The 24,703-nt window shown below is 40.4% G+C and overlaps 1 protein-coding gene across 12 annotated transcripts in view; it reads right to left on the bottom strand.

Annotated features, from left to right (window-relative positions):
• The window catches only part of mc4r (melanocortin 4 receptor), a 37,367-nt gene extending 34,403 nt beyond the window's left edge, over window positions 1-2,964 (bottom strand). For 11 of the 12 annotated variants that reach the window (XR_002275003.1, XR_002275007.1, XR_002275005.1 and 8 more), the window contains exons 1-2: window positions 2,890-2,964; window positions 1,179-1,303 (exon numbers count right to left, since the gene is read on the bottom strand). The gene's annotated coding sequence lies outside the window, so the exon portion shown is untranslated. The remainder of the gene's footprint in view (window positions 1-1,178; window positions 1,304-2,889) is intronic. The other variant, XM_020600566.1, reaches the window with a different exon arrangement.
• Window positions 2,965-24,703: the final 21,739 nt, after the last annotated feature.

Genomic DNA, 24,703 nt, shown 5'->3' with positions numbered 1-24,703 from the left:
ATGAACTGCCACACGTTTTTAACTTCATCTGTGTGTCCCCTAAGAGAGATCCCTCTCTCCTTTTGCCATTGCAACATTTGAAACGTTGTTGCTGCCACAAGTGTTTTAAATGTCACCCAGTGTCACTGCTTAGTTGAGTGTCAGGCACGAAAGGCTACCAGCAATAAGAGCAGAGCTACCTGCCAGCTCACGTTCTTTTTCATACACGTCTCTGCAGCAGAGCCCAAAATAAACTCCGTCTATGCTTCACCTCTGCAGAGATGTACTGTTTTGAAATACCTGTTATTTTAGTGCTTGTGTGTAAAGTACTGGTTTGGTTGTGCGTTTGTGTGAATGCTGTTACACATGGAAGGATTAATGAACGGTCCTTCTGGTCCAGGTGATTAGGAGCTTACAGAACTCCCATGTTCTTTGCACTTTCTTCATTCCCTTATCTTTTGGCATCAAGGGAAATGAAGGTAATCCACTGACAGTTTGCCAGGTGAGGTGAACAATGGCAAAACGAGGGAAATGATGGATGCGATTCATCATGAAGCTCCTTTCATTGTTGCAGGAGTGCGTCTGGCACCGCTGTTTGAAATGGCACCTCTCGCCTGCAGACTTTGGGGAAGGGAGCTTTATGAAGATGCACGAGTTGGAAAACAGACTATTAAAGTTAGTGAAAGTTCATTAACCTTGTAAAAGTAGGCTCTGGCTCCCATAAAGCACCTTATTTCAGGATTTTCCTGTCATTTTTTGTTATCATAAGTGCTCTTGGTAGCCTGATAGTTCATTTCACATGTGACAAGTATTAAATGAGACATAAGAGTTGGAGCTATGCACATGTGGGGGCTAATGACTGACTTTGTGACTGGTTATTGAAGAGGAATAAAACTCTGCACTATGGCAATTTGGCTGCTTTTCAGCACTAACCTCTCATAGGGCGTTTTCTCTTTTTATGTACTCAAACTTAGCAACACCACAAGCTGAGTGTAAATTAGAAAACACAGAAGGTAACTGCAATCAAACTCATTGTTGCTAAGCTAACATGTCTAATCAGGGATAACTCAGGGGGTGTCCTGTGCTAATTGTTATGGTGCTATTGGTCCACGAGGAAGGCACTGCAGAGGAAATTGAAGCAATGAACGAACCAAGATGGCAGCTTTGAGTCAGAGACAAAGCGATTATAGTTTCCTTACCATCTGGGTGAGTTGTCTGCTCTCTGCCACCACCGTAGACCAGGTTCTCATAACCATCTTCATTACCAGTCACACAGCTGGGTGCGCCACTTCTGATTTTTTCCTCAGAAAAATCACTGTCACTGCTGGGGGAAAAAACATTACGAGAATAAACATGGATGCAACAGAGACTCCCACAGCAGAGCTTGTGTGCACGTTCAGTGTTTGAAAGTATTGAGGCTTCAGTTTTGTTTTTGTTTGTGGGGATATTGGCATTGGAGTTTGCAGGCAGTTTGCGTCACATTAGGGCGACCCCTGCCAAGTTATGGGAAGAAATTAATGACTAATTCTTAGCAGATGTACAAGACTGCTTAGCAAAAAAGTTAATATATGCAAATCACTGCTGGGTTTTATTTGAGAAAAACAGGCAGAAGTCTCTCCTCATTTTTAATGTGATTTCTGGTGTGTGATGACAATCATTGCCTCTGAGCCCCTCTGACAAAAAGTTCACAGCCCATGAGCACCACCAGCCTATAATTTAGCAGCAGAATGACATCTTTTTGCAGCAGGACCGGACATTCAGAGAAAAGGCCTCCTTTCACCAGGCCCCACATCAGCATCAACAGCCAGGAGAGGCAAATGATGGTCAACACGCCGAAGAGGCTCAATGTATCCATGGTGCTAATAACTCAGCCAGGCTCAACCCCCACTGCGCTGCTTCCTGGGGAAACTCCCACTGTGCTGCTAAGCTGCCAGCAGCTGCATTTATCTGCAGGGAGAGATGGAGGTTGGCCATCCAGGCTTAGTCACCAGCCTGATAAATACACATGCACCAGGAGTCAGTGATAGCTAAATGTCTTAATTTGCATGTTTTGCTGTACAGTACATGCTGTTTGTTTACACCTGTGGCCTGTTACTCATGTTGTGGGGGCCCGACATTCTTATGGGGACAATAAGTCCAACACAAACCATTATATTTTAGAGATACTGTACATTGTTTTCACTTGATCAGAAGAATCTTTACCATTATTTTTCTAGACAATTATGCTTTTAGTTTCTTTTAGAACACAAATATACAAACAATAAGCCATATTATTAGAGGACAAATCAATATATCAGTGTGGTGAAAATTTGGAAGTTTACATTTCAATATTTTAAAGTCATTTTACAAACTTCAGTGTTGGCTTACAAGTCAACTTTGAAATTTCATTCTTGACTTTGGAAACTGGCAACACAATATTGCCACAAGGTGACGTAAACACAATTAGATATATGTAGACATAATACAGCAAAAGTCCTCCCCTTCTGATGTGATACTGATTGTGTTGATCACTATCATAAAAGTCACATTAAACCTACTTTGATTCTGTGTACAAGACTGACAAAAACCTCCAAAGAGGGTGAACACTTCATAAGTATTGCAAAAAAGTACTAGTATAAGCAAGCTTGAAAACCTATGGCATATAGAAACAAAAACAAGGCTACGATTAAAGACCTTATACTTTAGCATTACAATGCAAGGAAAGGACCCAAATATGCAGACGCAAGCCAAGGCAGAGGTCAAGATTTTAACGCAACATGAAACAGAACAAAATACAAGGCTTAACCTGACATAGTAACACAAAAAGTACAAAACTAGGTCAGGGAGCTGGGTACAGAAATGAAAACCAAACCAGTGAAATGACAAATCCAACCAAGTCAGGAACAAATGAGAGATGGGTACTTAACTTACAGGGCAGAGATGCAGGAGTGGTGAGCTGAGAGATCAGAGATGACAGGGGCAACAAGGCATGGAGACAAAATGAACCAGCAACCAGACTGAGGGCGAAGGAAGGAGGATATATAGGCAGGTGACCAGAGGATAACGAGCAGCAGGTGGAAACAATGAAAGGTGATTGTAAACCGGGGTAAAGCTGGGGCAGGTGAGATGACAAGGCAGGAAACTAACCAAACTAAAAGCACAAAACAGGAAGCAAGCCCACAAACATAACAAAATGACTCGTTCAAGTTTCATCAGGATTTATAATAAGCAGAGTCCACTGCAGAACCATGAGTAAATGTTGCCTGTAAAACAAGTCTTAATGTTAACTTGAGGTTCTGCAGAAAACCTGTTTAGCTTGTCCTTCTGCCAGCTGGGTACAAACTTTTGATTTGAACTCTTCTGTGATCCTGCATGGCACATTACTATTCATTTATTTCCTGTTGAAATACCAAAGCTGTTCTAATAGTGTTGCTATTCCCCTTTGGTTGTTATCCTGTCTGTGAGTGGGGGTCGGTGTCCAGAATCGAAACACAGTTAGTGTCAGAAACGCAAGCAAGACAAAACGTATGGTAAGGCTTGATGCTAATCTGGCAGGGGCTGAGTGTGGCTGACTGGTTTAAGGTGGAGCAGGGCTGGCCAGAATAATGGCAACCCTGGGTACCGGGAACAAAGACATGCAGGTAGGGTGGAGGAATAGTCAACTGTGCTTTGATCACTCTTGAACTACTTAAATTACTATTGTTATTTAAACAGTCTAAAGGCATTTTAGAGCATTTCAGAAAAGTCATTGTTGCTGCTAAAATATCCACTGAGTTTGCTTCATGTCTGGTAAAACTGTTTCGAACAGTTGACAAACCTCAGATCCACAATACAAAGTCAGTTACTTCCTTTTAATTTGTGGATACGTCTCATTATTCAGAATGTGAATGAAACTTTTCCTTTTAGCCATATTGTTGACAAGAATCATTTCACCTCAGTGGCCCAGACACACTGAGCAAACATCAAGCCTGTTAATATGCTACTGTATCATTTAAAGTTCCTTGTTGTTAATTAAGAGCTTCCGCATGAGGGAGCCAAGCTTGTTTCAGTCCTTGGTGAATGTGTTCCAGACTTAATTCACTGCTTACCTTGCCAAAGCGCGATGCCAGTGCATCCCCTGCACTCATTTGCGTGAAATTAGAAGATGAGAGGAATTAGCTCCGTTTCTTTTATCCCCTCCCACCTCCTCTTCCTGTTGGGAGTGCAGATGTGGTGGGTCCTTTGTGGGCCCATCTGTTGTGCCGTCGTAGCTTTGGCGCAGCCAGCATCTGACTGGGGGCCAGGTGATTAGGCTGCCATCCAATGCAATCCACACAGGTAAGCCACTGCTCCATGGCCCTGAGTGGCCCTATCAAGGAGAGACAGGTGACGGGTATTAGGTCAAACACATGCAAAGCTCCCAGCTGCACTACAACCAGAAGAGGTTTTACATGGATGCATACACACTAATGATGTGAAAACCCTCAAGGTGCAGGGTCTCTGCTTGTTTAACTTCTGGTTCCAATAACAGTTTTCCTGCATTAACTAGCAAAGATGTCTTAACATGGGTGATATGTGAAAACATGGAAAGGAAACAAAGCTGCACAGCTCCACAGGGGCATCAACTGGCTAGAAACCACTTCTCTACCCAATACAAAGAAACTCTCCAACCAAATAAACAAATGAAATAAAACCTTAACGTTAATGCCCTTTTTTTATTGTGCTGTTATTTTATCCATCTCCTTCCATCTGTGACCAACAGAAACATCAGTAAGTAAAAAGACATTATCCATCATCATAAATGCTAAATAGCCAAATGTCTGTTTAGAGTAACAAATGAAGGGGCTGCACAGAGTATTAACAGGCTCAAGTGACCTTGTGAGACAAATCACAAGACTGGTTGACTTGGTTCTAAGAATCTTGGCTTAAGGAGAAACATGTTGAACAAAATTTGAATAAATTGACTTTTGGTGACAGTAATGGTTTGAACACTTGGTCTCCTGTGTGCTTGGATAGCTGCAAACTGATGTGCACCTGAATTTTATAGTCTGTGACATTTGACATGTAGTTATAGTGTAGACATTTGGAGGGATGGACACCGTTCTTCCAGAAGCTGTTCCCTCATGTTGTTTTTTTGATGATGGGGTAGAGAAGCTGTCTAACACGTCACTCAATCATCTCCCATAGCTGTTCAACTGGGCTAAGACCTAGATGTCAAATCAGAAACTGCACAAAACGGTAAATGTTAAGGCCTCAGCCCTGGCCCTGGCCCTCGCCTTCAGCAAGTGAGGACCTAAACCACAACCACTAGTGATGGTCCTCTGGCACCTGAAGCTCCGACGCATGCATGGCAGCTCATGAAGCAATTGTATTGGACCACTGTGCCAAGGCGTGTTTTGATCACATGACTAGTGACGTTTGAAGCACTTGAGTGATGTTCAAAGCAGTTGAGTGCCTTGGACGCCATACAAATCAGCTGGTTGGTTCGGTTTGTCATGTGAGTCTGAATACTTATGACCATGTGATATTTCAGTTTTTCTTTTTTAATAAATCTGCAAAAATGTCAAAAATTCTGTGTTTTTCTGTCAATATGGGGTGTTGTGTGTACATTAATGAGGAAAAAAATGAACTTAAATGATTTTAGCATATGGCTGCAATATAACAAAGAGTGAAAAATTTAAGGGGGTCTGAATACTTTCCGTACCCACTGTACATATAGATAAGATATACAGAGAGAAAAAGGGGAAGAGAGACAGAATAGATAAACTATCTAGCTAGATATACATATCTAGATAACACAAGCACACCCAATGCCCTGTTCTTCAAGCACACCCTCTTTACCCACATACCCATGAACCTCTTTACCAATGAACCCCAAAACATACTTAACCAAAGCCCATAATATATTTGCACCAGTCCCATGTGAAAATGACATCTGTCTGAATTTGTAGATCACATCTCATGTAGCAGCACCATTTAAATGTTTCATAACACAAAATATAAGTGGAACAAAGGGGAACTCACTGAGGGGAACAAAGCAGTTTCTTCTTCGGAAGTCATCGGTCACGTGTCTTTTTCTGCGCCAAAGCAAGCTTCGAAGCAGTGGCTCAAGGAAATTGTTGCTTCGAGTTTGAGGCTTATATTGGAGCATTGGTGTCAGACGGCCATCACTACATTAATAAAAAGCCCTTTTTTTTTACTTTAAAAGCTGTGTCCTCTGCCTTACTGTTTGGTCCCTGACAGTAAATGTGTAAACAACGAATAAACTGCAGGTACTATTGGGACCTCTACCTGCCAGCTGAAACACATCACCACTCTGCCCTGGAGCTGTGCCCTCTCGTCTCCCTCAAATCGCTCATTCTCAGACATGAGGCATCCAAACGTAGCCTTCACCAGCAGCCTGATACACTTCAGTGTGCTCATCTCGACATGAAGCAGCAGCTTCATCTGAGGTCCCCCCAGGTCACAGAGATCCTCCTGCAGTCACGAAGACAGAGGGCGATCACCCTGCAGAGAAACCTTGTTTTAGTCAATTGTGTCCTCAATCCCATTCCATCTTTCAGTGCTAAGAACTAGAGACCATCAGCGAGGGTCAGGATGGAGCCTGACTACTAAGCACTGACTCACCACAGTATATTTAAGTTCAGCTCACTCTTTAGTACAGAGCTACCAGTGGTTACTCCAGCTACAGCTGACAGACAAGAGATCCATCTCACAAGTCATTTTAAAGGGGCATGGACAGAAGACAGCATTTCACCAGCAACAAAGTCTAATGACAGATGCTGATGAATTGTATTATGGGAAATTTAGGTATTTTTGAAGCTTGACCTGTACTAGAAACCTCATTTCAGTATCTCAGTCCCCCTACCCGCTCTCCTTATTCATCTTTCCTTAGCTCAAGCACATATTTACCATCAGATAATACAAACAATAATTCATGGGCAAACATCTTGGTTTACAGTGATTTATTTTATCCTTTCTTATATTGAGACAGGGTGGGCGGAATGTTTTTTCCAGCTTTTGTCAGTATCTGCCGTGTGCCTTAAAGATGTGATCATTTCCATTATTCACAGCAAATACACTGTCTCTCCTCTATGACCTAATTTGGCACCACCCTTGTCGAATAGAGAGCCCTGAACATAAAGGTATGGAGGGCCTTTTGGTTAAGCTGGTGGGAGTTTGATTTGCTGTGGGGGAAAAAAAGGGAAGCATCTGACAGGGAACAAGGCCTTGTTTTGATTACCCTTATCAGAGCATGAGCTGAAATGACAGCCTAGGAGATCTGAGGAGGTCGGTCAGCCTGGTCAATAGACAAATTTCCACACCGAACATGCTGAATATGGATGGAAGCGTTCTCTTGTGCTGCATCTGTTTCCTTCTTTATTATCTTGTTGAATGATACATTCCATGCCAGGCTCTGGCACCAGTCCCATATCCTTCATAAATGACTCAATTCAGAAATGAGCTATGGGCTCTACGGTAGGAAAAGCTGAGATCTGTACACCCACATTCTTTACAGTAGCTGAAGCTTCTCATATTGATGGAGATTCCTGCAACAAATGTCATCACTAAGGGAGGCGTGTTTTTATGAAGTGCTGCTCATTCTCCAATCATGGATATCTCAACAAGTGACCAGAATAAAACCTAAACTTTAGAAACAATGATGACACAGGATCTACAACTGAGACAATTTCACTACTTTCCAGACTAATCAACACTTTAATTTGCTAATCAAGGCAAGTTTATTTTCATACCATCTCTCAAGAGAAGCATAAAATACAATCACAACATAAGACACTAAAAACTAAGTCTAAAAACTTTATATCTAAAAGCATTGGGTCTCATTCACCAACTGTTCTTAAGAACAAATTTGTTTGTAAAACCTACGTATAAAGTATTCACAAAGACGCATGCTTTCTTAATCGGGATTTAATTGTAGTTAACCTATGCTAATTAAGAACAACTGGCATGTAGACTTTTCTTAGGACCTTTCTTAAGAACAACCTACCAAGAAATTTAAGAAAATACTAAGGAAGATATTTGTTTAAGAGACCCATTGTGTCATTTTATATATCATCATATCACTTAACTGAACTAATCACAACAAAAATGACTTAAATTAACAAATAAAGGATGCATCTGACACCTGTGTTTGCACATTTTGGGACTTTTTTCCCAGAAAATGCATTTCGGTCCATAAAAAAAAAATAACAAATACAAGTTATTTTTGGCATAAGAATGCCAGTCAAACCCAAGTGCACACTTGTGTAATTATGAATTCAAAGTGACTATTCCTCCCTAGCTGTCTGATCCCCTGAGACAGCTTCTTTCTTGGCATTTAAAAAACAGTCAATGTGGGAAAGGTTCAAAATTTTACTGGATTTAAAAGAAAAACACCCTCAAGCTCCTGCAGCTCAGTGTGCAGCACTCCCCTCACTCTGCAAGTCTCTGACAATCTCATATCCTTCCGACTGCACCTCAGGCTTTTTAGTAATTGAATGAATTATATTGACATTGTAACAGTAATTGTAATAGGATAACTAGGATGATAAGGCCGCCTGTAAGCCTCTGAGTCAGAGCTGCTCACCTAGGACCCATCTGCTCTTATTCTGACATGTAGGAGTATGACAGGACAATCCAGGATGAGTACAGCAGTGTCATATGAAAGAGAATTGTATGAAAAGATATTAATGCGGTGTTCATGGATTTACAATATGTGCCACTTTTCACATATTTTTATATGGACTTCCTGTAGCTCATGTTTATATAAACAATGGTATCCTATTTATTATTCCTAAGTTCCAACATCTGCCCTATAGCCCCGCACTGGAAAAAACAAAAACAGTGAACAAAACCAGCGGTCAGACAATCTGTCACTTTAATGACCTACCAACTGTCCTAGCGGCTGTATACATTTCTTAATAACTGTCAGAGCAGGGTTTTCCCTGTCATAGAGAAGCTTAGGCGCTAGGTGTCTTTGTGCAGCATCTAAGGTGAATGAAAGTAAAAAGGCAGCCTATCAGAATGAATGCATAAACAACAGTGATGTGCTGAAAAATAACAGAGAGATGACTTGATCTCAAACTGAAACATGAGCTGGCAACAGGAATGACCTGTCAATCACCAGTCAGTTTGGACAAATGTGCAAAGTTTGAACTGAAAGCTCTCAATCGGTGCAATGAGCCATGTCTATTTTAAAAAAGACTTGTCTTGGTGTGAATGCTTGCTGGTATTCAGCCACAGGGAGAGTGTGTTTGTGGGAAACAAGATATCAGAGTGCCCATGTGCAAGGCCTAGGGAGAGGAGTGACATCGGACATTCAGCTGTAATAACCTCTAGTTAGAGAGCTGATTAGTAGAACTAATGACCCATATCATATCTGAATGTCTGTGGAAGGAGGCTGGAGCAGAAGACAGGGGAAAAACAGCATTTTTTAGTGATGAAAGACAATTAGGAAGTGGGTTAGTGACAGCTTGGTAGCTCCTGTATGTTGTTTTGTGCACGAGGACACTCTTGTGACAAAAATCACAGGCAAAAACATACCTTTGTCTTTCTCTTTTGGATTAAAACCTCTCTGCTCTCTCCTTGCCAGCTGGAGAGTTTGCCACAGACAGAGCTCCCTTGCTCTGTATTCAGCAGAGAGTGCTGCAGGCCACAGGGTAATAGGTGGCTAGGGGCACATCAGATGGGGAATAACAGCGATGATTATCTTCTCTACCTCCTTGAAGTAATAGATGAAAGCCTCACCATCATGTAATAGGCTACTTAAATCTGTCAAGGCAGGAGAAATTTTTACCCCATCCTTATTTGCCTTGCTTCTCTCCCCACTTTTGTAGTTAAATATGCTTTGTCTGAATGCCTTTACGAAAAGCACAAGACCTTTCTTCCTTGTTCTTCCCTGACATGATAATACAGAAAAACCCACACATGATGTCTTTCAGTTCTTCATCCGAGCTAAATCCTCGCAATCAAGGGTCATTTAAGCTGTGACACATCCAGGCGCTAAAGAGCCATGCAGGAATAATCGCACTGTTATCCATACATTGACATCATTAATGAGGTGGAAGAGAGGGACAAGGCCCGAAGGGACGAGGAGCAAAACGAGGCAGATAAATGGGCTTGTTTATCAGGGAAATCATATAGCTGATGTCTTTCTGCGTGATCATACCACTTAGCCCTATGTGGATGCCTCAGAAGGAGCTGTTGTGTATCTGTTTTGGAAGAGACAAGGCTGGTTGTTAGCACCAATTCATGACACCTTCAGAATCTTTGCAGCATTGATCTGAGAGAGCGTTATCTTGTTAAAAGCTCACCTCTAATGGCTGTTGATGCCTTAGAGTTGGGTTTTAATTTGCAGCAGGCACCACGCGCCCATATAGTAATCCTACAGCAGCCGCTATATCTGTGCATAATTCTGCATAAAGCCCTTATCTTACTCTCCCATGATGTGGAAGTGTCTTCTAATGTTCTTATTGGGAAGACACACCGAACACCTTGGAATCAACTTTGCAAAGCAGATAAAACTATCTAAATGCAAATAAACAGCATAATAGTGCCACAATCGATTCCCAGTTTATCATGCCACGGCTGCTGCAGGGTGCATTGTTTAAAGCAGACATCCTCCCTTGCTTGCATGATTCACATCCGATTCTCCCATTACTGTTGTTTACTAATAGCCATGCTTTGTAAGACCTAACTTCTGATACCTTTACTGTCTCAGGCAGCGCTGTACACAGGACACATTTTAGAGAAAATGTTGCTCAGAGCAGTAGCTTCATCTATTACATAGACATTTACTCAGTCTGATTCTCTGTTTCTCCTCTTTGGGCAGAGAAGGTGGATGTCTCTGGCTTAACTCCCTCAGCTGCTCCAGTAAAACAAATAACAAAGACAAATACTAGCTGATATCACAAGTAAGTTGTGATACCAAATGCATTAAGGGCAGCATATATTTGAAAATGTTTAATAATTTCACTCTGTTAACAACACAGGCAGTCAAAATTTTAATAAAATGATTGTGTGATGTGACAATAGAGATGCATCATTATGTATCACCAGTTCGGTCACCGGATACAGGGTTCAAGTTATAGCCCATAGCTTAACTTGTGCATTATGGGATTATTAGTACTTTAGTTTTTTCAACTACTTTTATGAACTACATAATGTATTTAAATATACCTGTCCAATAAGTATATAGGAGGCAATTAAAGTGACATTATTCACAGAAATGTCTTTTGTTCACAAAAGCAAACAAACACCAAAAACAAAGCCTACAGCCTCTGTGACCTCAGTCTTGGCTTCTCTCCGCATCTATTTTTTCTGCTGTTTTACTTCAGAATTAGGTCAGACTCTCAATGCTCTATGATTTGGTCTTGTAAGTGATATAAAGACAGGTTTTTCTGTGTGCGCTGGTTTCATAAAGCTCAGTTGTTGCTCATCTGATAAACAATATTTGTATATTTATTTATCTTTTCAGAGCATCTCAGAAGGTGAAAAGGTTTAAAAACACATTTCAATGCTGCAAATTAAGATAGGAGGGGGAGAAAAAGACGCAGATGGAAAAGTAAATGGAAATGAAAGAAAAACTAATGTAATAGGCAGCTTGTTTTTTTGGGGGGTGGGGGTAAATAGGGTGTTCTTTCTCACAATGACCTCCCGCATTTGACTAGGGGAAGCATTAGGAAAGCATTAATTACCTAAATAAAGGCAGCTGGCAGGGAACATTTTAAAAATCCGCCTTCTACAACCCGTTGTAGGTGTGAGAGAAGAGATGAGACTTTAAAGCTTATTTGGGAGGGAGCAGTTTTATGTAGCCTCTAAAAACCTGGTTTTCTTATTTAGCTGACAGAATTGGAAGACGATGGGACTGAAAGTACATAATGACGATAATGGTAAAGTAACAGTTCCAAGTTTATTTCACCTAAATGACCTTTCTGTAACACAACAGAAATCTTCCTTTTTTGCTGTTTCAATTGTTGCGCATTATATGTATGCATTCTGACTGCATCTCTTGTTCAGAAGTGTTGATGATGCTATTTGCAGCATCCTCCAGCTTATTACTTCTAGTTAATTTGGTTTTACAGTGTTGAATCCAGTTTGTCTTCTGGCTTTCATTCCAAGCTTATCTATGCTTTCATGAAAAAAATAAATAAATAAATTCATCATTCCTTAATTTGGGATTTTCTAAGTGAAATCTGGTTGGAAAAGATCTAAAAAAAACTGTAAGTACTAACTATGTTTCTCCAAATATGGATATTTCATCTATAGGAACAAGGCTGTTTATGGTCCCCCAGACTGAGAGACCTGAGCATCAACCCTCCATTACTAATTCCCAAAGTGTGCTGTATGCTGCTGTGTGAAAAAAAACATACACCTCAAGCTGCCCTGTTATTCTGGTCCCATCGTGTTGTGTAACCACTCTACACGGCCTGGGTGTCAACAGGCACCTGAAGGTAAATCATGCTGCTGCAGGTGAAGGGCTGCAGTGGTGAAAAGGTTTGGGGGGGGTGCACTGGTGACAAATCTCACAGATATGGCTGCTGTTAATTTTACAATCCCTTTGAGAAATATACACAATAACATCCTGATGTTTTTAGCTAGTGTTTTGTGTATTTTACTATAATGTATTATATTGAAAGCTCTAGTTTGAGCTCCAGCTGTGCTTCATATGTCTTAACAATACATGTAAGCATCCATTTTTTCTTTGAAAAACCCACAAGGTCATTCAGTGGCACTTATCACTGTTATGAAGGTATTTCCAGAATCCTGAAAGAACCATCCAGATTTTAAAAATTGCCAGCTGCATGATGAAAAATGTTTTTAACCCATAAGTGATGCTTGTGTTTTTCCTAAAGACAGCAGCGTTTTGTCTCTGAACCCTGACAAGCCAGTCCCCTTCAGACTAGGCTCCACTGTGAAGCACCAAGACTCAGGACACTGAATGCTTGATCTGAAGTGAGTCTGAGGCAGAACTCAGGCTTCACTGGCAGCTCGTGTTCTCCCAGTTCTAGTAATCAAAGCTCTTTAAATTACATTGGCTCGGGAGATAAGCTGTTTTAAACCTTGACATGGACCAAATGGGCAATCCCAGGTCAAGCCAACTACAAATTTGTTTTTTCTGTTTCTCAGTCCAGAGAAAAGCCTAGTTTATTTCCACCCCACATGTGCAGAGAGGTGGCTCAGACAGTGTGATCAATTGATAATAACAAAATGGGCCAAGCTGGATTGGAGTTTCATTATTTTAATTCCTTTAGAGCTGCCCTCAGGCATAAAGTCAGATGCATTTATTTGTGGCCAGATGAGAGGATTAGTATATTGATTACATACATGATTAAATATAACATCACGTGATAAGGGCTTCTGGGAACTGAAAAAAATGAAAACCATATTTTATGTTGTCATCTTAGTCTGACAAGACTCATATGAACTTAATTGTTTGTTTGGGTTTGTTTAGCCATGATGACTTTGTGTTTTTTTTTATAAATTTGTTAGTTTTATAGCTATTGTTGCATATGAGATCAATAAAAACAGAGACATCCAGCTGTTTAAATACATAAACACAGTGTAAATTCATTATTTTATACTGTCTAATAGCGTGGACTGCGGTAATGATAACAACACAACAGTAAGTATTTTATGTTCCAGAGCCCATATGAGCTCTGAGGATGAGTCACAAACTTTGTTTTCAGGTTTACTGTAAATGTATTGGCTCCATACAGGCTAATCAGTGTAATTTAAAAAATGGTTTAATATACTGGTGAGCCACATTATTCCCTTTGTTTCCTCAAAATATGATCAGTGGTGTCATGAACAGCGAGGAAGAAAACAATCTAGCAAATTGAAACCAGTTTCCCCCCATTTATGTCTGGAATAACAAGTTAACACTGGCAAAATGTTCCATCCATGAAAACTCAGTTCTGCTCCACTTAGCTTTAGATATACTGCTATTTTTCTAACTTTTAACTTGTTTGGCTGGGACTGTCAAATTTAAATGTCAACACAGACACATATCAGTGTTGTGCTGCTTGTTCTTCTCAAAGCAGAATAGTAGAGACATCATTAGAGAGTGCATGGGCTAGAGCCACAGGAAGGTTATTGAAGCCTTGGGCATCATGGAAGTGGAGAGGGTGCGGACTATGAAATCCTAGGTCTGAAACACTTGCAAAAATATATAAAGAATGGCTTGAGCAGTATAAGCAGGCGCTGGTCAGATATGGTGCCATCAGGATTGTACAGGTGGGGGGAGACGTTGTCACATGGGACCGTAACAGAAAGAAAGAAATCAGAAGTGTAGAGCCTTCATTAACCCAGAGGAACAAGCAGAAAATGAGGGAAGGGTTCTTCCTTACTGAAAAATGCCTATGCTTAGCAAACAGCTGCTTATTTACATGTAAAACAAGTATGGAGCAACATTAGCATTTGTTTAGAGTTGTGTTTCTGGCTGTCTGGCCAAATAAGAGCAACATTCAACATTTAGTTCTGATTTAGCTCCACCAAGTCTTGGGGGAAATATCTGGATCTTCAGCTGTCAATGCTAACTTAGTATTTCTGCTTTTTAGTGCTGAGCAGGTAGTGCGGGCTTATACAGAACCTGTTGCACAGTGGAACAGCAGGCTCCAGTGGGAAAGTACTGTTTTCTTATGCCTGGTTCAGACTGCACAAAGTTTTTGTCTGATACAATGGTTGCTATGCCAGATTACACAATCATAGAGTCGTACATACATATCTGACAGTATAAACTTTGCAGTTTAGTGCAGTGTTGCTTTTGCCTTAACAGTATGTGATATGCCATCAGTATGTGGGTATTTATATGCAGTAGAATGGATCTCTGATGTGCTTGTCACTTGTGTTTTTGTTTGTTTGTTTAATGCATACTCTAGGTTTCTTTTGTGCCTACATGCCAAGCCAGTTTCCCTACTGTAATAATAAAGCCTTTATATAAATCAATATCTTAAAGAAAAGTTTAATGTTACTGAGTCTCTGTAGTTTTGGACAAAGAAGCAATGTATTTAAAAAAAAAACATTATCCAAAATGGTAGATATTTCTAGTAAAAAGGAAATTAATCTGACACATTTTCAACAATAGCAAAACAATAACAAACTACAGTACTAATGCAGCATAATCCAAGTCTCAGGTACAGTTAAAATAGTACTACCTTTCCTGGCCAGACTCTGTAGCTGTACAGCTCAGACTCACACCACCTTAAGTTTTTTCATAATCCTACAAGGGGGCTGCAGAATCATCTCAGCTGTGTTATTAATATTCCTTGGAGACGGGTCCAAGTGTTTCCATAACCTGTGCATTAAATAACAAATCCCGAAGACAAAAATGGTACCACAGCAAATTAATCCTTCAAATGTCCTCAGTATACTCTCACCACAGCCTCACGCTGTTGTACAGTACTATTACTAGCTCATTATCATAAAATGCTTATGTTGCATCCAGTTCTTTTTACCATGCTAACTCTGAGAGACGAAGCAGTCCAAGTAACTTCAAAACAGTGCTGATTTATTCAATGAACACAGGTAAAAATTAACATTACACGCTCAGGTATCTTGCCCCTCCAACATGCACGCAGGCAGCTGAAAGATGAAAGGTTGCATCCAGTTCTTTTTACCATGCTAACTCTGAGAGACGAAGCAGTCCAAGTAACTTCAAAACAGTGCTGATTTATTCAATGAACACAGGTAAAAATTAACATTACACGCTCAGGTATCTTGCACCTCCAACATGCACGCAGGCAGCTGAAAGAGGAAAAACCCTGAACCACAACAGGCCTATACATTATATCACTTCGGGCTAATCCCATACTGCACAGGAGACGCCAAACCCGTGACGTCTCCCAGGGCCAGCTGTGCAATTCTATTAATTTCTGTTGTGATCACCAAAGTCTACAGATACTCTCTGTTATCCAACCCATCTCTGATCTCTCTGTCTCTCAGTCACACAAGAGAAGAAGGATGAAGGACAAAATGAAGACCACACATCAGCTTAAATTACTCCCACTTAGCAACATGTTTTTGTCACTCAATTTCACTCTGCTGGAAAAAAACCAGGGACTAAGGGATGAAAAATAACTAATGAAAGACAGTTATTATCTGACTGATGTCAAAATGAACACATTTTCCAGAGACAGTGGGACTGTGAGAAGACCAGATATGTGAAAATAAAGACATTACCTCAAAAATGCACAGAAATGAATGTCTTCTAAAACTAAATCTCTATTTTGCTTGAAATTGCATTGAATTGTTCCAAAACCACAGTCTTTCTGATATTAAGTGCAGTTCATCTTAAAGGGAAAGAAGACTTCATATCAGAAGCTGTATTCTCACTGTCAGAGCGGGAGGGGATGACGAATGGATACAACATGCTTTTGAAATCCTCACTGTAACCAGTTTGGTATTGATCTTGGCTTTACATCATTTATCAAAAAATGTGCTTTTATACTGACATTTTAACAAACAGAGTACAGTAGCATCAGTTCTTAACCGAGTTAGTGGTAGAGTCACACACAGCTGCAGTAGCTTCAGGCTCTGTGTTAGTATTTCATCATGCTTTGAGTGTTTGGTCTTTACTGTGGAGCTCTTACTGTATCACTGCTGTAATGTAAAGCAAGATTTATGTCACTGCACAGGTGAGGAAGTCACCATTCAGACTGAGAACAGGTGCTCAGTCTAGTAAATGATGCCAGTTTAGAAATTTGCTCCAGTGTTTTAGGAGATGTGCGTTCCCGCGGACAAATTAGCAAGGAGCTAGGTCAAAGTGTTTATTTGTCATATGCACAGTTAGGAAACGTGTTTCCCTGTACAACAAAATTCTTACTTTGCCATCCACATGAATGCCACACAATACAAGTGAAATATAAAGTAGTTGAGCACAAATCTAGCACAAATCTAAATAGGCAGCAACACAAATCTAAGGCACTTTAATGAGCTACGTCTCATTCAGAGCAGATACTGATCAACTAATCTCCACACAGTTGAGATTTGGGACGTGTGCGACCATCGGTGACCTATCTTAATCCATATACCCCTTTGCTGCATCGCATCAACTTGAAGTCTGAATCAGTTTTTGGAGCTCTGTGTTGGCCTTAGCGATCTTTTAGTGTTTAACATTATTGTGTATTATGGGTAAACCCGGGCAGACTGACAGACAAGCAGCATCGCTGAACATATAGCGGTTTTGAGAGAGTGATTATTTCAATCAGACATTAACATACAAATGGAAAGAAACACAGAGTTATCTTTGAGAGGATGAACATCTTTCCATGGGATGGAGTAGAACATACAATTGTCCAGATGTTGGGAAGTACTTTCCAAAGCTGCAGTGATGCAGTTGGACCCTCTCAGCTCCAATTACATGCACAACCTCTTCCTGAGACTCACACCTAGTTCACCTACAGTAAGACATGAGACTTGAGGTGACTATGCAAGAGGCACTGGTCCCCAGAGAGCCTCCACTGTCTCTGCTAATTACCCCCTGTCTTCCTTTTACATTCAAGAGGGGTGCCTTCTCCTCAAGTCGCTGAGGGGAAATTGCACACCTTGAAGTGGGCAATTATTCCTCACATTGTTCGGGTTTCAACTGCAGTCTGAGCACAGCTGTTGAACTGTATCGCTTTCACACTCTGTAGGGACTCTTGAACACAAAGGGATGGACACACCTAAATGCCTCTTCAATTGTTTATTTCATGGTGACGTGCTGTATTGAAAATCGGTAACCACCACCTTTCGAAGACTTGCAGATGAAAAGAAAACGGTGTATGGGTGTTTCCATCCACCTGTTTTTATTTTTTATAAAACCTGTGTGGTGTTAGGTATTTTTAGTCAGATAGGTATTGGATAGATACTTTATGTATTAGAAATGTTTATTGGAGATAGGATGTATAGTTAGACTGTTAAATGCTTAGGCATGATTATGAGTTTCTACAGGGTACATCTGGTCAAGGATACTAGAGAGAAGAGTTGATGACTGTCAGCAGACAGGGTGTTTAATATTATTATTACGACGTGTATAACTGTAGCCATAGCCATAATATGTTCTTATGTTTAAGCCACAACATGTACTAGAGGTCGTGAGATTGTTTTTAGTTACACACCACTTAACCAACAGACACACACATTAACACGTATATTTGCTTCATGTTTTGAGTACTGCTATGGCCAGCTGCAAAGCTGGTAACAGAGACGTCTCGGTTGACGTTTCTGTGTAGTATGGGGCTAGCCCAGCCGAGGGGATATAATGTATAGGCCTGGTGGGCTCAGGGTCTTTCATCTTACATCTGCCTGCGTGCAGGATGGAGGTGCAAGATACTTGAGCGTGTAATGTTAATTTTACCTGTGATCCTTTGAATAAATCAGCACTGTTTTGAAGTTACTTGGACTGCCTCGTCTCTCAGAGTTAGCAATGGTAATACGAACCATATCCTACAGTGGAAATGCTGAAATTTTGAAAATACCTAGAAACAGTACACAACACAAATGAGTACAGTGAACTGCTTTGTTGTAGTTTAAACAAACAAGCTTTTACACACAGACAAATTGCTGAGAACAAGCGGCTGCACTCAGGGCCAGCACCATTTTAGTTTTCAGCATAAGTTCAAATATCACATGGATCATTACAGGGAGTTTGTAGTTCTGCTACTTAAATGCAATAACAGTTGCATTTGTATTTGCATTACTGTAAACATGGAGTCTTATCACCAGCTCCAAACAGAATCTGTGTTGTTTTTTTTAATGGACAGAAATCGGTGGAATACCGCAGAGTGACTTTTTTGCTTGTACTGTAAAAAAAAAGAATTACATTAGCTAACAATGATATTTTTTTAGCAAAAGTAAGCACAGCAATGCATTAAAGCAACATAAAATAATCTTGAGCAAGGTGAGAAAAATCACTTTATATAAACTTTTAAATTTGAGGATTTTTTTATTTCATTGTTATTTGAAGACAATCAATGTGTTAACATTAGTTGGAAATCCCACCAGCATAAAATTTAAGGACATACTGCCACTGAAATGCAAAGTTAAATTTCTTTAGACATAGACACCTGAGCGACCACCGCATTGGAAGGGGTGGGGGGAATTGGAAGAACGGTGCATGTTTTCAGACAATATCTTTGTTGACGAACATTATCCTGGGTTGTTCACACAGGCGACTGAAGGGAACCGTTTTTTTTTCCGCTCTAGAAGGTGGCATGAGACGTGTCACAGATTGTTGTGTAAGGAATGAAAAGTAGATGGTGCTACAATATTCTTGACATTCTTCAGCCAATAAAAGCATGAATTATCTACTCAGAACCATTAAAAGAGAGACAGTGTTTCACCCTAGCCAGCTGCTAAATCCATTAATCAGTTTGTCTCATATCAAGAATCAAGTTTTTTTTCATGGGGCTTTGAAAATAGAGTCATAGTAGATCATCAATGTATGTGTGACCAGAGCCACTGATTACAGCACATTCAATTTTAGTATTGCCAAAGAAAAGAAAAAATAGGTACAGCAGAAAACTGAACAAACAGTCCATCAGCTGCTGATTGGTTCCTTCCTTGAACCATATCATACAAAGGTTTTGACTGACAGAGAACAATTACTGTCAGACTGACCTGTGATGTCATTTTGACCTGTTCCTCTCTGGTGAGAACTGATTTCACAGTGAAAAGATGAGCTGATTTAAAGTGTTTTGTTTGCACTTTCTTTGAGTTTTTCATGCAGAGGTTTTGCCAAAAGGGTCTGAAGTTCTCAAGCTGAACTAAACCTGGTTCTGTATGTGTATTGTACGGTTCTGTATTGATTGCATGAAGCACTTTCACCTAGTGTCGGCTCATCATTAGATCGGATCTGCCCTTGTTACTGTGCACAATGAGCTCCTGTGTTTCAAACATTTTATTATGAAAATGTCCTTTCATCTTTGTTAAGAGAACTTTAATAATGAGCCTCTGGCTGAATTATAATTGACAACTGCCAAAGACCAGGTGGTTTCCTGCATTTGAATTTCAAAACTGTGCTGGATAGATGTTCGATTAAAGCCCACATTCACATGCTGAGTGTGTCGAGACGAAGGACCAGCTTTGGCACCAGCTGCCTGGCACTCAGGAGCCCCTGATTATGGCACCGGGGGCGACATGTCAGCTTGTAATACTGTGCCCTGAGTTAGTCTGTTCTGAGGCCAACGGTTCTAGTGAAAACCCAGCTGGACCACAGCTTTATTCAGCGATAGAGAGTAGATGAGAGAAAAGCCATCCAAGGCAAGGGCACCTGTAGGGCCAATAAATAATGGGGTGTGTATGGAGCCGGGGTGATGAGTAGCTGTATTTACTCTCTGCTCTTCTTGACAGCTCACTGAACGTGCGCATGTTTCTTCTTTTTAAACTCTCCTGCCTGCAGAGGGACGATTACAGAACCCCAGCTCTAGAGTCAGTGAATGATTATGGAATACTGATGAGAGGTGATGCCCAGTCAATCTTAACAGAGTTTCACTGCTGATGTCTGCACTGAATTGTACAATTATAAGGTATCTGTATTTAATAATTTCATTGTCTGGTACTTCAAACTTGGATTCACCACATTTCAGCAAACTTTATACTTTTTACTGCACTACATGTATTTGTTAATATTACTTTTTGGAATCAGATCAATAAAACAAAATATAGTATAATTATAAAACTTTATTGATCCTCAAATTCACAAGCTACCTAGCTCTTTCTGTGAGGCGACAGCGCTAACCAGTGCTCCACTGTGCCACAATTATTATTATTATTATTGCTATTTCTTCCATGCACATTTTAATGTCAACTGTCAGGACTTTGGGCCTAAGAATGTTTTTAAGAAATCTTGAAGGGGACAACTGCAAAGACTAGATGGAGGCAGAAGATCAGAATCCGATTTTATCTCCTGACTGTCAATAGCAAGCTGGACTCAGGTCAGCACTGTTGGTACCATCAAGCTTACCATGAGCTTCCGGATCATGTGTCAGTAAAATGTTCCACTGAAGAAAATAGAAACTTGAGTCTTTCAGGCTGGTTTATGAGCCGTGTGCCTCCTCCTGCTCTTCAACTGCAGCTGCAGACTAAACCTGCAAAGGACAGTACAGACTGTTCTCAATATGTGACAGGGCAGCTGTGACTGTGACACGAGTAAATGGATCTCATTCATTCATTCAGACTTTGACTGTTTAGAGTTACAAAATATTGTTTTAGAGAGACCGTTTTTCAGCTAGAGCTTTCTGAATAATTACTTCATTTTTAGGTCTATCAAATGCAAGAAAACAGTGCAAGATGCCCCATAGTGAAGTCTCCAAACTGACTGACAGCAGAAAACCAAAAATGTTTACAGTGATAATATACTTTAAATTTGTCTTTAGCTTTGCCCTTCATTTCTTTTTGGTCGGTTGGTTTTTGTACAGATTAACTTAATGGAGATATTTAATGTTTAGATGAGTCAGTAGGTGGATTTTGTTCCTTCTGGGCAGCGCCAAGCTGTTTCCCTGTCTTTATGTTAAGCTAATCTACTGTGCAGACATTAGAGGGGCATGGTAACACTATTCTGATAAGATTTTAAACTCTGAGCTTGAATCCCTACAGCAGCATATATAGAGCTGAACTAAGTGGAAGTTAATGGTAAAAGTGACTTGTTTTCTTGTTCATTTGCTCAGTTTCCCTTCTAATCTCACACTAGCATTTGCCAGCATCAGTTTCAGTACGTTGTGAGCCTTGGACCGCTTTCCTCAGCATGAGCCTGGACAGACTGGGCTTGTCAAACTCAAACAAAACTGTTGTTGGATTTCTGTTGCTCTGGACTTTCAGTGTAATACATCAGTCTCAGTTATGAAGCTTTTAGTGCCATAGGAAAACCTGGACACCGCATGATCTTAAAAAACTTTGTGTGACCTCCACCTTAGTTTATTGAAACCAATCTTCCAAGAAAGTCACCCTGATTTAGTCATTAGGCCGGCCTCTTTATTCTTCTCTTTAATGATACGCTTCTCATCCAATCTACACGACAGCACAAGAGTGTTGTGCTGATTATGGCTGATCCTAAAAGTAATTGGCAGGCTTTTTGCCAAAGCAAGAAATTAATCTAATGTTTTGGATCAATGATAAATCAAAAGCGTTCTACAGAAATAAATCACAGGAAACCCAACAAACCAATGACAGTGACTGTAATTATCAAGAGGACTTTGTTTTGCAGCCTCGGCTCAGAACTCACTGTACTGACAGCAAGGCAATAAACTCCTTTGAGACTGAAGACGCAGTCTCAGCAGACCGCTGGGCTATTGTGGAAGCTGATGCCCGGCAATTACTATGTGTGCCGACCACAGTCGACAACGCTCCAGAGGAGGCAGCAGATTGTAGATGTTTGCTGATGGGTGGGGACATGAGGTTGTTAGTTCTAATGCTGACTGCTCTGGGTAATATGGGTGAGTAAATGCCCTTACCATACCTGGAGACCAACACCCAGCAAGCCACTAAGCACAGCAGAACAGCTCAAACTCTGTAGTACGAAGACCCACGTCACAAACACAATGGAAAATGTAGGTTCAGTCTAGAGCTCTGTTCAAATCCTGTTCCAGTCACTGAATGCAATATTTAACGAATAGGGATTTTACAATATTTGTAGTTTCACAATATTGTAATAAAAAAGTCTTGACACAGTTGTGGGACTGTGACGGTATCTACCAGGATATTATATATGATTATTTTGCTAGTAAAACTGCGTTCAGTTTGCAGAACCTGATGCCCTATCGTTGACTTCTACAGCTGTTATGTGGCAGCATTTCAGTTTTCCTATTTCAAGAAATGACATGGGCGGAAAGGAAACTGACAAATGCAAAACAATTTGCAAACCAGATGATGGCAGTGCTAACCCCGTTTAGGACTCAGACAGTCCAGGATACATCTTGCACAAACAGTTGGAACAGGGAGGATCTTTTCAAGGAAAACAGTAACATCAAAATAGTGGGAAAACACTTTTGACTCTGTTTCTCAAATAAATAAAGGTTATTTGATTCCAATTTCTTTAAATGGGCTGCTGTAAAATCAAACAGCATTGATTTTTTTGTCCCTTACTCAATCCAATTATAAAACCTGACTGATAAATCATGAAAAAAAATATCAACAGGCAAAAGCCAAAAAAGCAGACCTGTTAGTCAGCAAGCTGTCAAGTTTTGTTTGGAGTAGTACAGAGATTTTGCCCACAGACGAAGAGAACCACTTTCAGACAGTGTGCTGAAGGTGTTGCTGCTTGCGGGTCTTTTAAGAGCATAAACCAGCATATTCATGGGACTCTGGAGAGCTTTCTGCAGCAATGCAGAGCTGTCCCTCACCACGAATGAGACAGTCATGAAATACCTGAAATTAAGGGATGATGGTCAATCACTCAAGTGTGAAGAGAGATGGAAGGAGGAAAAGGCGAGAAGAAGGGAGAGAGGTGAGGATTCAAGCCAGTGCTTTCATGTCTTTCCAGGCCTCCCTCTCACACAAGGATTTTCTCATAGAAATCTGTCGCCTGTGGTTCTTCATAGACTTCTGAATTGAGCCTATTGCTGGGAAGTGTTTGCACAAAAGGGAGACATTTGGACTGGGATTATCACAGGCCCAGACCTCCATGTTTCAGCTAATGCAGCAGCCTGCCAGAGACTGCGTTCTGAACACAGTTGGTGTACACAGGGGGCCAGTACTTGGTGTTCAAAATGTCTGGAAGGTCTCTGAAACTAAAAACACTAAAAATCTCTCTCACTCATACTCTCTCTATAAAGCTCTACGGATCCTGGCATCTGTACATGGGTTGCCTTTTTTTAACAGCTGAAGACAAGTATGGCAACCAAAAATATCGTTCTTGTATTGTTTGGTGCTCTATACTGAAATCCAATAAAAATTCAGATTCTGGTTGGGGTTGACATTTTTGTCTGCTTGTAATCTGGTGAACTCACGATCGAGCGACAAAACTGACTTTACTGAGTCCAGCAGTCACAGGTAGACAGAGGTACAGCCACAAGTCAGATATCTCTTACTTTTCATATCAAAATATGAAATAAAAACCACTTGGATGAGGCAGAAAACTGGTGACACAAAAGCCCCAGAATAAGGTAGTGTTTAATTTAAATAAATTGAGCTATTTTAGTTTCTCTTTTGGTGCCATGGAATTGTCCTCCATGTGAATTTGTATTTGTCGTGGCATTTTTTATTCCATGTGTTCAAATTGGTATTTTACTAACACCACAAATCTCCTGGATTGAATTTAGATTTTTCCAAGAAGGCTAAATCAATTCCAGGAGTCTCCGGGCCAGTACTTTTCTGGTGGATTCTGGTTTTAACATGAGTCAGCTGGAAACATAAAACTGTTTAACCAAATCTCGGAGCTAATGTTAGCTTAATTATCTAACTAGCTATGGCTCATTATATCTGGCTATAAACCTGGTTGTGTTTATCTCTGTGTGAAATTAAGAACACGCTGTTTAAGTCAGGACGGAAAATATAAGCCCTAAATCTGAATATCATTATCTATATATATACAATACAAGACTGGAAAGCTTGACAGGCTTAAAAGGGAACGGGGCTTAACTTAGCAAATGGTCCAAATGTAGGTGCACTCAGTTCCTGAGTGCAAATGAAAGCAATTATTATTCTTAAGTGAATAAAAAGGCACACAGTTGTTTTTATATTTGTAATGATGAAACCTAATATACGTAGCTGTGCCACAGGGACTGCAGGTGGAAATTTGCAATGTGGTGCAGATAATTTATTGTTCTCTGCCTTGGGTGACAGAATAAAT

The sequence above is a fragment of the Monopterus albus genome, unplaced genomic scaffold, assembly GCF_001952655.1.
Source record: "Monopterus albus unplaced genomic scaffold, M_albus_1.0 scaffold3.1, whole genome shotgun sequence".
NCBI lineage: Eukaryota > Metazoa > Chordata > Actinopteri > Synbranchiformes > Synbranchidae > Monopterus > Monopterus albus.
The sequence above is the reverse complement of the archived record's forward strand: the minus strand, read 5'-3'. Positions and strand labels throughout refer to the sequence as shown.